This window comes from Pocillopora damicornis, chromosome 11, assembly GCF_964200805.1.
Source record: "Pocillopora damicornis chromosome 11, jaPocDami1.2, whole genome shotgun sequence".
In the NCBI taxonomy this organism is placed as follows: Eukaryota; Metazoa; Cnidaria; class Anthozoa; order Scleractinia; family Pocilloporidae; genus Pocillopora; species Pocillopora damicornis.
The window spans coordinates 20,404,601-20,417,188 of NC_142680.1; the positions used below are offsets into that span (position 1 = coordinate 20,404,601).

At 36.5% G+C, this 12,588-nt stretch overlaps 1 long non-coding RNA gene across 1 annotated transcript; it reads right to left on the bottom strand.

Moving 5' to 3' along the window:
* Positions 1–6,852: 6,852 nt before the first annotated feature.
* On the bottom strand, positions 6,853–10,220 carry LOC149038105 (uncharacterized). The gene is made up of 2 exons (XR_016181057.1): positions 9,686–10,220; positions 6,853–7,789 (listed from the first exon to the last, which is right to left on the bottom strand). It is a non-coding gene; the product is annotated as an uncharacterized LOC149038105 (long non-coding RNA).
* Between the last annotated feature and the right edge of the window lie 2,368 nt (positions 10,221–12,588).

Genomic DNA, 12,588 nt, shown 5'->3' on the forward strand with positions numbered 1-12,588 from the left:
TCAGTTGTCTCCAAGTGATTTGATTCTATTTTTACCATTTTCCGAGCGATTAACTGTCCTAAACTTTCCCCTATATTTCTTCCAAGTCGTTTCATAAAGTTTTATTTAATTCAGAATTGACCCAAAATACAGCGAGAATATTTCCAATTGATTATCGGGCTTAGATATAGCAGTATATCTAAATATACTGCTTATTTCTTTACTTAAAAAAAGTCGCAGTCGAGTTCCTTTATTGTTTTGAAAACAGTAATATAGCTGATGTCTTCATGTTTGCCAAGGGATATGACTTTAGTGCTAATTTGTACTTGAGGTAAATTTTACTGATTGAGGTAAACAGCTAATAGCGGCCAATTTAAACACAGCGGTCAAACACTGCGCATGCACATGTTTTGAAAGAATACGAGGGATTTTCAAACGCGTGTATTACGTGAAGTGAAGAAGGAAAATTAAATTCCTAAATATTCCAAATTGAATGCGTAATGCAGTTAAAAGAGGATTTTCGGAGAAAGCTTTAAGCTTGGCCTTATTTTATAATGACATATCTCAACTTATTTTTAACGGAGACGCTTTGTTCCGGCGATAAAGGTAAATTACAGAACTTTTCCTTTACCCTCGCCAGCACGGCCAAGCTAACAACTTCTTCACACCGCCAAGCAAAGTTTAAAAGAAGGTACGAGAGTGTAAACTAGCACAACATGGGTTAAGTCTAGAACAACAATGCGTATAAGTCTAGGCCTTAGAAAACTTTGAACTTTTCCAAGAAACTGCGAAAAACTACATATCACTTAGATTCTCTCTGCGCTCGATCTGCGCGCACGTTTTATGTTACTTAAGGTAGCTCATGCGGCTTAGTATTTTAGATTCTGTAGTGCAGAATGTTTTGTTCTTTGTCAAATCCAAAGTGAAGATATGCACTTTCTTTGAGAGGAATTTCAACAAAATTTACCGTGGAAAGCGAGTATTAAATAGGTGGGCGTTTATGCTGCGTGATACATGTTCTTTTAGGCAGATGCGTAAAAGGCTCTCAAGAGGAGAGGAGAGGAGACTACCCTACCCTGCCCTTTGGATGACTGGCTACGCAGACTAACGTACACTTACCAAATGAAGGTTTTCAAACGTGCCTGCAACATTTCCGACGTTAACCTCTTCCAGGTTAATAACCTCGGTTATTATGGACGTACTGTACAACTAAAAACATTGAGCTTAATTGAAACAATTAGGGCTCTTCCGCAGTACGCAAGTCTCTGTAAAATTTGAAAAAAAATTAGTACAAAACTCTTTTTAACAAATGCAGACGTACAGTTATTTAATCCCTACCAAATTATGTCAAGACGAACAAAACTTCAAAAGTACGGCCGTCCTGCCTCCTAACAGGACAGATTTTGTCAACAGGAACCCATTAGGGTAACGAGCTCCTGTGTCAACCATAAAAATCTGACAGATAAGTGCCTAAAGGTTTTTATAATTGATTAACCAGTTCACGTGAATTTTACGAGGTGCAATTGACAGCTCGTAGTTGGCAAATCACACTTTTTTGTTTTTTAGGTGCTTACCTGGGGGTGGGGGGAGAAGGGGTAGGCGATGAGAAATGGGTGAGGATGCTTGTCGTACCTTTTAGGGGTCAAAATCAGTGATCTGGTACCTTTTACGGTGTCTGAAACTTAAGTGGACTACCAGAGACGTAGTTGGTACGTTTTAGGGTGTTTTTTCGCTAAACAAAACCCTGAAATAAGCATTACTAGGAAGATTTTTGTCTTATGTACAGGGTCCCCCGGGGGATGCTGATACGTGCAGTATGCTTCAAATTTAGCAAGGACAAATTTGATGTGATTTTTGGTGAAGAGAAACAAGTTTTGTCAGCGTCTAATAGCGAGTACGGGAGGGCCCTTTACTACTGTGTGCATAATTACGCATCCCGCCAGACGGCGGGAAGCCAACAAAGTGTTCAGACATTAGTATAGAAAACTCCGCCTCTGTCTGGATTTTTGGTAGCCTACTGACCAATTCCCAGTCGAGACTTAAGTCTGACGGGAGGCGTAATTTTGCACACGGTGGTAAGTAGCGTACTAACCCGGAGCCAGGTTGTAAGAATTTTCCAGATACCTTGAGTATTATCCGTGAAACACGCTTGCCAATTCCCCTATCGCCTTTTGGAATCGACTTGACCCTGCCTTCACCATGGCCGAACACTTCTTTTGGCAGTCTACATCTGCTATTGGAACCACGACTCCACCCAACACCGAGATTTGATCTATGAGTGGGGCAAATTGTCAAATCATCGATATCTTTCGGCGTCTTGAAGATGCCGGCTCGCGACAAAATCAGATCAACTTCATTTCAGCATCTGAAAACTTGCAAAACTTTTTTCGTAAATTGTAGTGATTTATGGCAGTAAACGGTGGCAACAAGTAGGCACCATGTATATTTCATAGTCGCTAGCAAGTATATTTCGTCCGACTTTGAGTTCGTCTCACGTTAGAACAACACAAATACACAAGGAGATTTTTTACAGTAACTTCATAACCATCCTTTTGTATTTCAAAAGCTAGAAGCTCAATAGATTTTGTCATATCGGTCATTGTTTAAACTGTCTTTGTCTTGATGCTACTTTTCGACATAGAAAAAGTATTTCGGACAAAAATATTTACCAAAAAATAAATATTTCTTTACCAGCTTCAATAATGACAGGGGATGAAGTTTAGATGATACAACAAAGGATTATGTTGTCAGAAATAGCGGAGGTCAAGTATGTTCGTTACACGAGGTCACACAACTCGAGTAACATTCACGGTAAAATTTGCATATTTGAGCGGTCGAGCTAAAAAAATTACTTCTCGAAAAAGAAAATATATTCTCACAAAAATCTACACCACAATTATTAGGACATATTGGGCTACAAAATATGAAAGTATGAGTGAAAACAATTTTGGGTGACTTGCCGCTGTTTGTCTAATGTTTGTTGACATTAGCTCTTAAATTTTTCTGAGATTTAACGTAAGACTCCATCTCCTCCGCTCAGCTAAAGGCTAATTTCTACCTAAGAAGACGGAGTTTAAAATAATTGCGAAATACTAATAGTATCAAAGATGTCTATCTTTATGTTTGACTCTTAAATTAAGGTAATTTGTTGCTATTTTGGTCACTTTTCCTTATGAACTTTCATCGATAGGGAGCTAATCAAGTGTCCATATCATCTGTGTGAAATTAGGACTTCAATCATTATCAGCCTCGACAAACTGAAATTACGAAGATCAGGCGGGGAACTTTGAATGATGTAGAAAAAAATTGGACTCGTGAGTGGACTAAAATTGGACTAAATATGCTGATTATTTCATTATTTAGAAAAAGTCACACTCATATTCCTTTATTGTTTTGAAAACAACAATATAGCTGATATCTTCATGTTTGCCATGGGATTTGACTTTAGCGCTAATTAGTGCTCGAATTAAATTTTATTGATTGGAGTAAACAGGCTAGTAGCGGCCAATTCAATCACAGCAGTCAAACACTGCGCATGCACGTGTTTTGAAAAGAATACGGAGGATTTTCAAACGCGTGTTCTGCGTAAAGTGGAGAAGGAGAGGTTAAGTTCCTAACTATTCCAAATTGAATGCGTAATACAGTTGAGAGAGGGATTTCGGAGAAAACTTAAATCTTGGTCTAAATCAAATTACAGAACCTTTCTTCTACCCTCGCTACACAGTCTACTATCATAACATAGACCTGTTATCGTCACCAATATCTTATGAGGCACTGGTTCTTCCTTTTTCACACATTTCCCTCGGTGATGACGGCAACTCCACCATAAATGCAATAAGGAATAACCACCGCCAGCACGTCCAGGCTTACGATTTCATCGCGCCGCTAAGCAAAGTTTAAAAAAAAAGTACGAGAGTGTAAACTAGAACCACATGGGTCAAGTCTAGAGCAACAAAGTGTATAAGTCTAGGCCTTAGAAACTTTGAACTTTCCTAAGAAACTGCAAAAAACTACGCATCATTTGGATTCTCAATGTCTAGAATAGCAAATTATCCATCTAAAAGCGCACGCGTAATCATTTGATCGCTGTGTTGCTTATTTATAACTGTTTTCCAGTCAAGCTGCAGTCGCTATTCGGAATAATTAAAGAAGAGATAAATGGGAAGGAGAATTGCCGAGAAAAGAACTTTACACAAGAATCAAATAAGTTGTTGGATTTTTTTTTGACAATGAAGGCACTCGTGTGGTTTGCTTCTCAGTTATTTCCCCATCGATGAATAAAATAATGGTTTAAAAGCTAAAATAAATAATGTAGATTCGAAAGAAAAGTAAATATGTTACGAAATGAATGATTTAGTATTTGATGAAATTTCGTACTCAAAACGAGGCCGAGGGTGTCATGGCTGGATGATGTCTCCTCAGTTTCCTGTGTGCTTCATATCTTAATTAATTAACCCTTTAACTCCCATGAGTGACCAAGACAGAATTTCTCCTTACAATATCAATACAAAATCAAACAGATAAGTAGTGAGAGTAAAGAAAAATATCAATTTGGGGATAATTAGTTGATCCAATAATATACTCTCTTGACTAACATTATAAGAATTGTATGACTGATAGTAAGGAGAAATACAAATTTGATCTGGGAGTTAAGGGGTTAACACACACTATTTACTAGTTAAGATGCAGTGGCTATTCGGTTGACGCGATACAGAGAGGCTGTGTAGAGTGCACTGCGGGTGCAGTTAGCGTTAGTTGTTTGTTGCGCACCAATCTATAGTAAAACATATCAATCAGACTCAGTCGTTGTATGGAGAGTATCAGTTGTCTCATTTTACTTTAACTTGAAGTTATATCCGTATTTTGTTGTTAGAAAATTTGGGGAGTAAGACAAGCAGTAAAACAGACAATCAGAGAAGTACTTTGCTGGCCGTAGCGTTACCTCCTCTTCGGTTTGGTCTTGTAAGACTTTCATTAAGTCACGATAATTGTTAGGGAGCGCTCGTCAAAAATATTATTGCTTAAGAGGAGAAAATGAGAAGTTCAATGGAATCGTTGTACATCGATCTTTTGTCAATAATCTTTTCAAAGAGTATACGCTAGTGAGGGAGTTCTGAAGTAAATGTTGCTGATGAAGGTAGAATTGAAGAACTGTGCGGCGAGTTTTGATAATTCCTTAGCATACGTCCATTGATTTTCGACCATCACTTATGAATTGTTTTGTTCACTTCAGTATTAAGATGTAACCGTTGTGACTAAAAGAGCACCGCAAAATTACCTGCGATTTACATGAGAGCTTTCTTGATACAAAAACACTTTTGTTATCTCACTAACCAGACGTAGGAAGAAAGAACACTAGATCATAGGGTCACACAGGCTAACTTTTCCTCGTTATTGTTTAGTATTGTCTTCAATACAGGGAGAATATTCCAATTTAATAATGGACACTTATATAAGAACTTATCTTAATGTACTGCTTATTTTATCATTTAAAAAGGTCAAAAAAAAGTTCTTCCATCGTATTGTCAAACAGTAATATAGCCGATGTCTATTTATTTGTCAACGAAACTACCTTTTAGTGCTAATTTGTACTTAAACTGAATACCTTTGAGATTAAAAACTTGTCGCAGCCCACACAAACGCTTTCAGTGGTTTGATCAGCTGCAGAAATTGAAAATTTTCTGAATAAACTTTTACTCTGTATAAAAGAATTGGATGAGTTGTTAGTTTGTCTATCAGCAATTTTCCCGTCGGAAAATAAAACAATGGATCTAAAGTTAATATATAAATATAAACATTTATCATTTAATATATTTTTCAAATAGCAGCATTTTCGAAAAATGGTTTATATATTCGAAAATGCTGCTATTTGAAAAAAATATATATTAAATGGTCTATGTATATATATATATATATATATATATATATATATATATATATAGGAAGTTTGCGAGTCGATTTTCGCGTGGAACAGTGCTCAATACGTTGAAGCAGAGCAGAATAAATATTATGAGGGGAAAAAAGGACGTAACTACGTTTCCCGACAAGCCTGTTTCGTGAATCGCTTCACTCTTCAGGGGTTTAATGCCTTAATGCATTAAACCCCTGAAGAGTGAAGCGATTCACGAAACAGGCTTGTCGGGAAACGTAGTTACGTCCTTTTTTCCCCTCATAATATTTATATATATATATATATGTGTGTGTGTGTGTGTGTGTGTGTGTGTGCGTGCACCTTTGCACACCTATGGGGACATTCATATGTATACACACCAGCAAAGTGGGGTCTGTTCAAATTGTGGGGACATTTTCAAGTCCCCACAAAAAAGTCCTCATAAATACGTTGTAATAAGAGAAAAGACCATCATAGTGAGGACTTTTGAATGGTCCTCATAAGTCGGTTTGTATAACACACATCTTGAGTCCTCACAAGAAGGTAAAAACACAGAACCTGGAAAAAAGTTTTTTTGTGTCCTGAGGCACATGAAGTAGTGCCCAAGAAAACCATTAAGATACTTAGATTAACGAAAAAATAATCTTTTAATGGTTTACACACTCAAATTCTTCATAAAGTACACACACTGTGTGTATTCAGATACACACAGTGCCTGAGTGATACTAAGAATTGCAGAGTGTACTTTGTTAAAAACTGTATTCTTTACATTAATTCTTAATGTAACTATCTTTATGACTTTTTTAGAGCACCTCCTAAGGTGCTTTATGGCTAAAAAAATTTTTCCAGTCTTTGTTTTCTCCCTTTTTGAGAGGAATTAAGGTGTGTGTTCTCCGAACCAAAGTAAAGGGACTCTTTGGGAGTCCTCATTATGAAAGTCTTATTTCAAAGAATTACCCTCTAAAGAACACAAGCACCACCCATTTTCTTTGATCAGGTTTTTATATTGAGGTGACACAGACTCTCAGACCCAAAAAAAACATCATCAAAGTCTCATTATTATTATCATTATTATTACTACTAGTTCCCTTTTGGCAGAAGAGTTATCTTCCCAAGGGATTTTGATTGTGCATGGAATCCTCTAAACAGCTCTATCTAGTGCCTTTTTGATAGAACTTAACAATATATGTAACTTTATGGCTTTTTTGAGCACCTCTAAATGTGCTTATTGTTTCTTATAAGTTCCCCTATGTATCATTCTTTCAGTACATCCAGTAGTGCCGTGTCCAATCAGAAGATGTCTGTCTATTAACAGAACTTTGAGAAATGTATGGGCTGTTCTACACAGAGACATATCATATTATGTCAGTCACCAGATTATGCAATAACTTAGAAAAACTGACAAAGTAGATGTTATGGGACCAAAGCTGTGTGGCACAGAATGATGTACCGATCACTGATTAGTTTTGTCACTACCAACTAATTCAATTTTCATCAAGGAAAATTATCTTTCCCTTGACTCCAAAGTTTTACCCTAAACTACAGTGAACACCTTTCACAGTCCTTAGGAAACAGATTGAACTAGATGCACTAACATATATAAAACAATGGCTCACTCATTTACATTTAGGTCATATATATTAGTACTGATCTTGCAAACTTTAACTCATCTATGGCCCCCAAAAATGCATGAAATTGACCACACTGTGTTTTCATTTTTTTACCTCAACATATATTTATAGCAATAAGGCCCTACATTATCTTACATTATAGTGTATTAAAATAAGAATTTCAGAAAAATTAGCATAAATTTGTTATCATATTTGAGGAAAAAAAGATTTTCATCAAAATGTCAGTAATTATTATGAATAATTATTATGAAGTAATACAAAATTGATCCTCCAGATGTCAGCCACATTCCTGAAAATTTGAAAGGAGAAAAGTAAATTCTAAATCTTTTCACAAAATTTTCATGTTTTCCAAAGTCAGTCAAACCCCTACTGGGAAGAAATATTTTTGGAAAAAATGGGGGTGTGTCAGCATGGGGGCAGGTTTGAAGTGTTACTAAGTAAATAAATATGCCCTCCACTATCCTTGCTAATCAATAGGAGGTCTCTTTGGCAAAAACTAGCATCAAAACACAACTATCATAACTCATGACTGACAAAGTTAAAATGAATGCTGCAAAGTGGCTTTTATGACATTCTTCACTTCTTTTTTTTTTTTCTTTTTTTGCATCTTCTATTATTTTGTTTTTTTGTCTCTTCTTTGGTATTTCCTTTGAGTAACAAAACATCTAAAACCATTGACAGTGATTAAAATCAAGCAATGGGAAATATGGTTTGCAAAACAATAAGCTATGACATTCTTCGGTATGACACAATGCAAAGCAATTTCAATCATTTCTAGCATGCACTTCCAGACACAATGGCAAAACCAAACTTTTAAATATCCCCTTTTCATTTTATGATACACCGCAAAGCATATGTTGTTCCCAGAGAAAGCTGAAGTACTCCTAAACTCACTTTGGGTTTGGTTAGGAAATATGAGGAGCAGTGGGCTTAGTATTCACAGATGATAAATCATTCTCAGGGAATTCACAAAACTGTCTCACAATGTCCCTGGGGAAATAAACCGAAGTATAATTTCAGGCCTGAATATAGCACTCTCATCAGAAAAATTAACCTGATGCTCTTTGAAAATATGAGACTACTAACTGCTGGCAAAACAGAACTGGGGGCAGCAGAAGCAGAAGAAATTTGGGGGTCAACACCAACACATTGAAACAAAAATGTATTTCAAATGAAGTCAATATATCAAGTTCAACACATATACACTGATTTACTGTAAAGCCCTATAGAAATGGTACAGATAGACAATGATAGTAACTAACTATGGTGCACATTTGAACTCAAACTATAATTAACTAGTTTTTCAGTCTGTGGCCTTGCCAAAAATAGGCTCAAACTGAAATGGAAAATCATAAGAGGGGTAAAATAGTTGTAAAAATTTTATATGTTGTCTCAAAGTTCATTTTCAACATCTCCTTAACCCTTTAACTCCCATGAGTGACCAAGACAGAATTTCTCCTCACAATATCAATGCAATATCAACCAGATAAGTGATGAGAATAACGAAAAATATAAATTAGGGAATAATTTGTTGATCCAATACTAAATTATCTGAACTAACATTATAAGAATTGTTGGTTGACAGTTGGTTGACAGTGAGGAGAATGACAAATTTGACCTGGGAGTTAAAGGGTTAAAGGCTTCTGTCTTCTGTCTTCCCACCATTTTCGGTATATTCAAGAAATAAATTAAGTTTATGGTACTTGTGTGATATACTATATATACTGAAACGAATTAATCACCTCAGTGTCGATGAAAATGATGGATATTTACCCCCATGAGTATAGCAGGTAATTTAGAGATAACAACTGAGTTGAAAACGTAATTGGCGACCGTAAAGAGTAAAAAAAGCTGACGTTTCGAGCGTTAGTCCTTCGTCAATCGCTCTGACGATGGGATAACGCTCGAAACGTCAGCTTTTTAACTCTTTGCGGTGGCCAATTTACGTTTTCAACTCAGTTGTAGACACTAAATTACCTGATATTTACCTCCACTTCGGTGAACAATTGTTAACTATCATGAGATGTTTGAACGCAAACATGACGGCAAATGATTATTTCAACTATCATCAACTATCGTGACCGTTTGAACAGGGCTTAAAAATTCTGAGTTATTTTTGAGGATAAGCATTAAAAGATTGTACTTGTTATTCTGAATTTATACCCGATGAAAACGTTTCACTCACCTCCTCAATTATAGCATCTTCTCCTTCGCGAAGAATACCAATGTGACAATGGTTTGTTCCGCTCCTAAATTGAAGTTGTCTAAAACAAAACACACGTACAAACTAACTAGTAATCGCTTACAATCAAAATATGCATTTCTCTATGGCAACAAAACAACCAATCGTATTACGCGTCACATGGTTTGAATCGCATAGTTGAATCACATCCATTGGCGTAAATTATGGGGCTCTTTGGTCTCAGATACTTGTTACAAATTTTTGATCAAAACTCAGGAACTGCACGCGAATGCGAAATAGGTTACTGGAGGTGAACGACTATGCTTTTCAAAACTATATGTTCGATGGCTCTCGATTTCTCGATCTCAATTTCTAGCCCCCGATCTAGTCTGCGTCCTTCACCACTGTCTATTCCATCTACGGAGTTTCCGATGATAAATTTAACCTCTAAATCATCATCAACGGGGATAAAATAAGATCGACTCACATCGACGCCGATTGAACTTGAAATATCAGTTGTGTAGTGCACATTTAAGAGTCATCTACCAAATTGGCTTTAATTTTCAACATCTTATACTCCAAATTTGGAAAGAATCGGAAGTAACGCAATTTCTCATAAGCGTCATTGACCAAGCGTGAGGTCAAGATGGCTAGATATTGGGTCAGTTCTTTTTTGTGTTTTATTTCCATAAAAACGGAAAAAGAGAACGACACTAATATCCAGCCACCTCGACCGAAAAAGCTTGGTCAATATCGGATTTATTATAGAGCAAAAACATCGCCGCTTTATTGCGAATCAAGACTTGTTTATTTCGAGAGACGGGAAAGGAGGCCAACTGTTTTTGCACGGTATCACAGCGGGCAGTCCCGAGCCCATCTTGCCTGCTCAGGTGCCAATCAGAACAGAAGATATTTCAAATTTGGGTTATTTTCCCTAGGGCAATTACCAAAATAAAGAGAAAATTCCCTCTATCTGAACCAATCAACCTTTAGAAATTTGCTCTCTATGTTAAAAAATAACAGAATCAACGCGCGCAATATTATTTGAGAATGGTAGGTTGATTTCAACCGAGGTAACCATTAGGTTGGTGCTTTGTTTTAGGGCACCGTTCGCACTTGCCTTATTGGGAACATTTTCTCTTTAATTTTCCTATCATGTTTGGAATCTTTAACGATATGTCCGTTTTGCTCCAAAAAAGTGTTTGAGAAAAAAGGAAGAAAAAAAGAAAAAAAAGAGAACTGATGCAGGTCACAGGGCTCTTTAACGTCCTTGTTACAAAAGGCTGTTAGTAAAGCGGCACCAATTGTTAAACACAACAAATATACCCCAAATATTTCATCCGTGTTCGACAATAATCGACCTTAAAAATCCTCAGCGATGGCAGGAGACAGGGCTCTTATAGCACATCCAGAGCCTTTCCGTTACCCTCCGAGTCTCAAGTAATCTGTAATCAGACTTTTTGAAACTCTAGGACGCATACGTGGGCTCTGAATCGTAAGGACCTGAACATGTAGACCTGGTGTGGGTAGTAAAAGTGTGCATGCAGAGTCAATGGAGTATGCACTTATCTCAACATTGTTTAGCAATTTATTACCTATACGTCCGAATAATTGCTTAAAACTATCATTTTATTTTGTGGCTTCATCACAAGCAGCTCGCTAAATCTCATCGATGCTTTTTTATGCCTTTGAGGTGCAAGAGCAAATATACATAGCACAAGGCTAGCTTAAACATCAAGGACAAATTGAATATCCATGTTGGCTCACCATGCACTAAGCTAGGGGTAATCATAATGATTAAATCTCCATTTGTTTGCAGCAGTTTTCTTTTTTTCCTGTATTCCGTCATAAAAAACGCTTTCTTTTCCCTTCTTTCTCTTGTAAAAGAGCGATTTCATTCACGTCCAATTCTGAGTTATTAATAATTGAGTTATTAAAAGGTGACTGGCTTCTAATTTCTCATTTCAGTATCAACCTTGAATTGAATGTATAGGTAATGAGAAAAATGAAAATAATAACCAATTTGAAAAGCTCATGGGTGTTAAACAAATTCTCCTTGTCCTTACCACAGGAAATGTAGAGAGATCAGTGTGGAGAATATGAGTACCAACTAAGGGTGTAAATGGTTAATGATCGAGCTAAGTGCAAATTAATGCTATGTTTCATCTATTTGAGCGAACTGAAATATTCCAACATCCGTGGCATCATGCAGTAGTTCAGTGATTGGATTCTGTCATATTGGTTCTATCATTCGTCTGTCTGCAATTGCTTGATTAGTGAGATTATCACGCCATGCACCTTGCTGTGACATACCTGTTAAATAAAATACCCTTTCCAGGAGTTCTCAGTATTGCTTTCAATAAACCTCACAGAATATTCACTTAGATACCTAACAGCAAGAGCTCTTACATTCAAATAAAATCTAGGACCGCTAAATAATTAGTTAGAGAAAGCTCGGAAAAAAATGTTTATCATCACTGGCTCGCGGGGTGGAAGGAAAGGATGTGAAGGATGGGAAGGATGGGAATCCTTGTTACAAGGATCTAATTCTCATCTATAAGTCACGGTGCACAAGATTAAGTAAGAGAACTCTCAAATTGAAATCATGTCATATATTGAACACAACTTTATTAATATCTCAAAATAGGCCAAGATACATAATTCCCAAAATCTATCAAGAAATTCTTCAAAAAAAATGTCTATAAATCTCTTTTAACTCTAAAAATCTAAAAAAATCTTTTTCTTCAAAAACCCCGACCATCTCAGCAATGTTTTTCAAAATAATCACAAAATTTTGCATAAAATGTGAGATATTGTGGTGTAATTTCTCAGAAACACCTTTAAAACATTCGCACAAGGTGTGAAAAATTCGCATCTCCTATAGGAGGCGAAGGCACCTAAGTTAT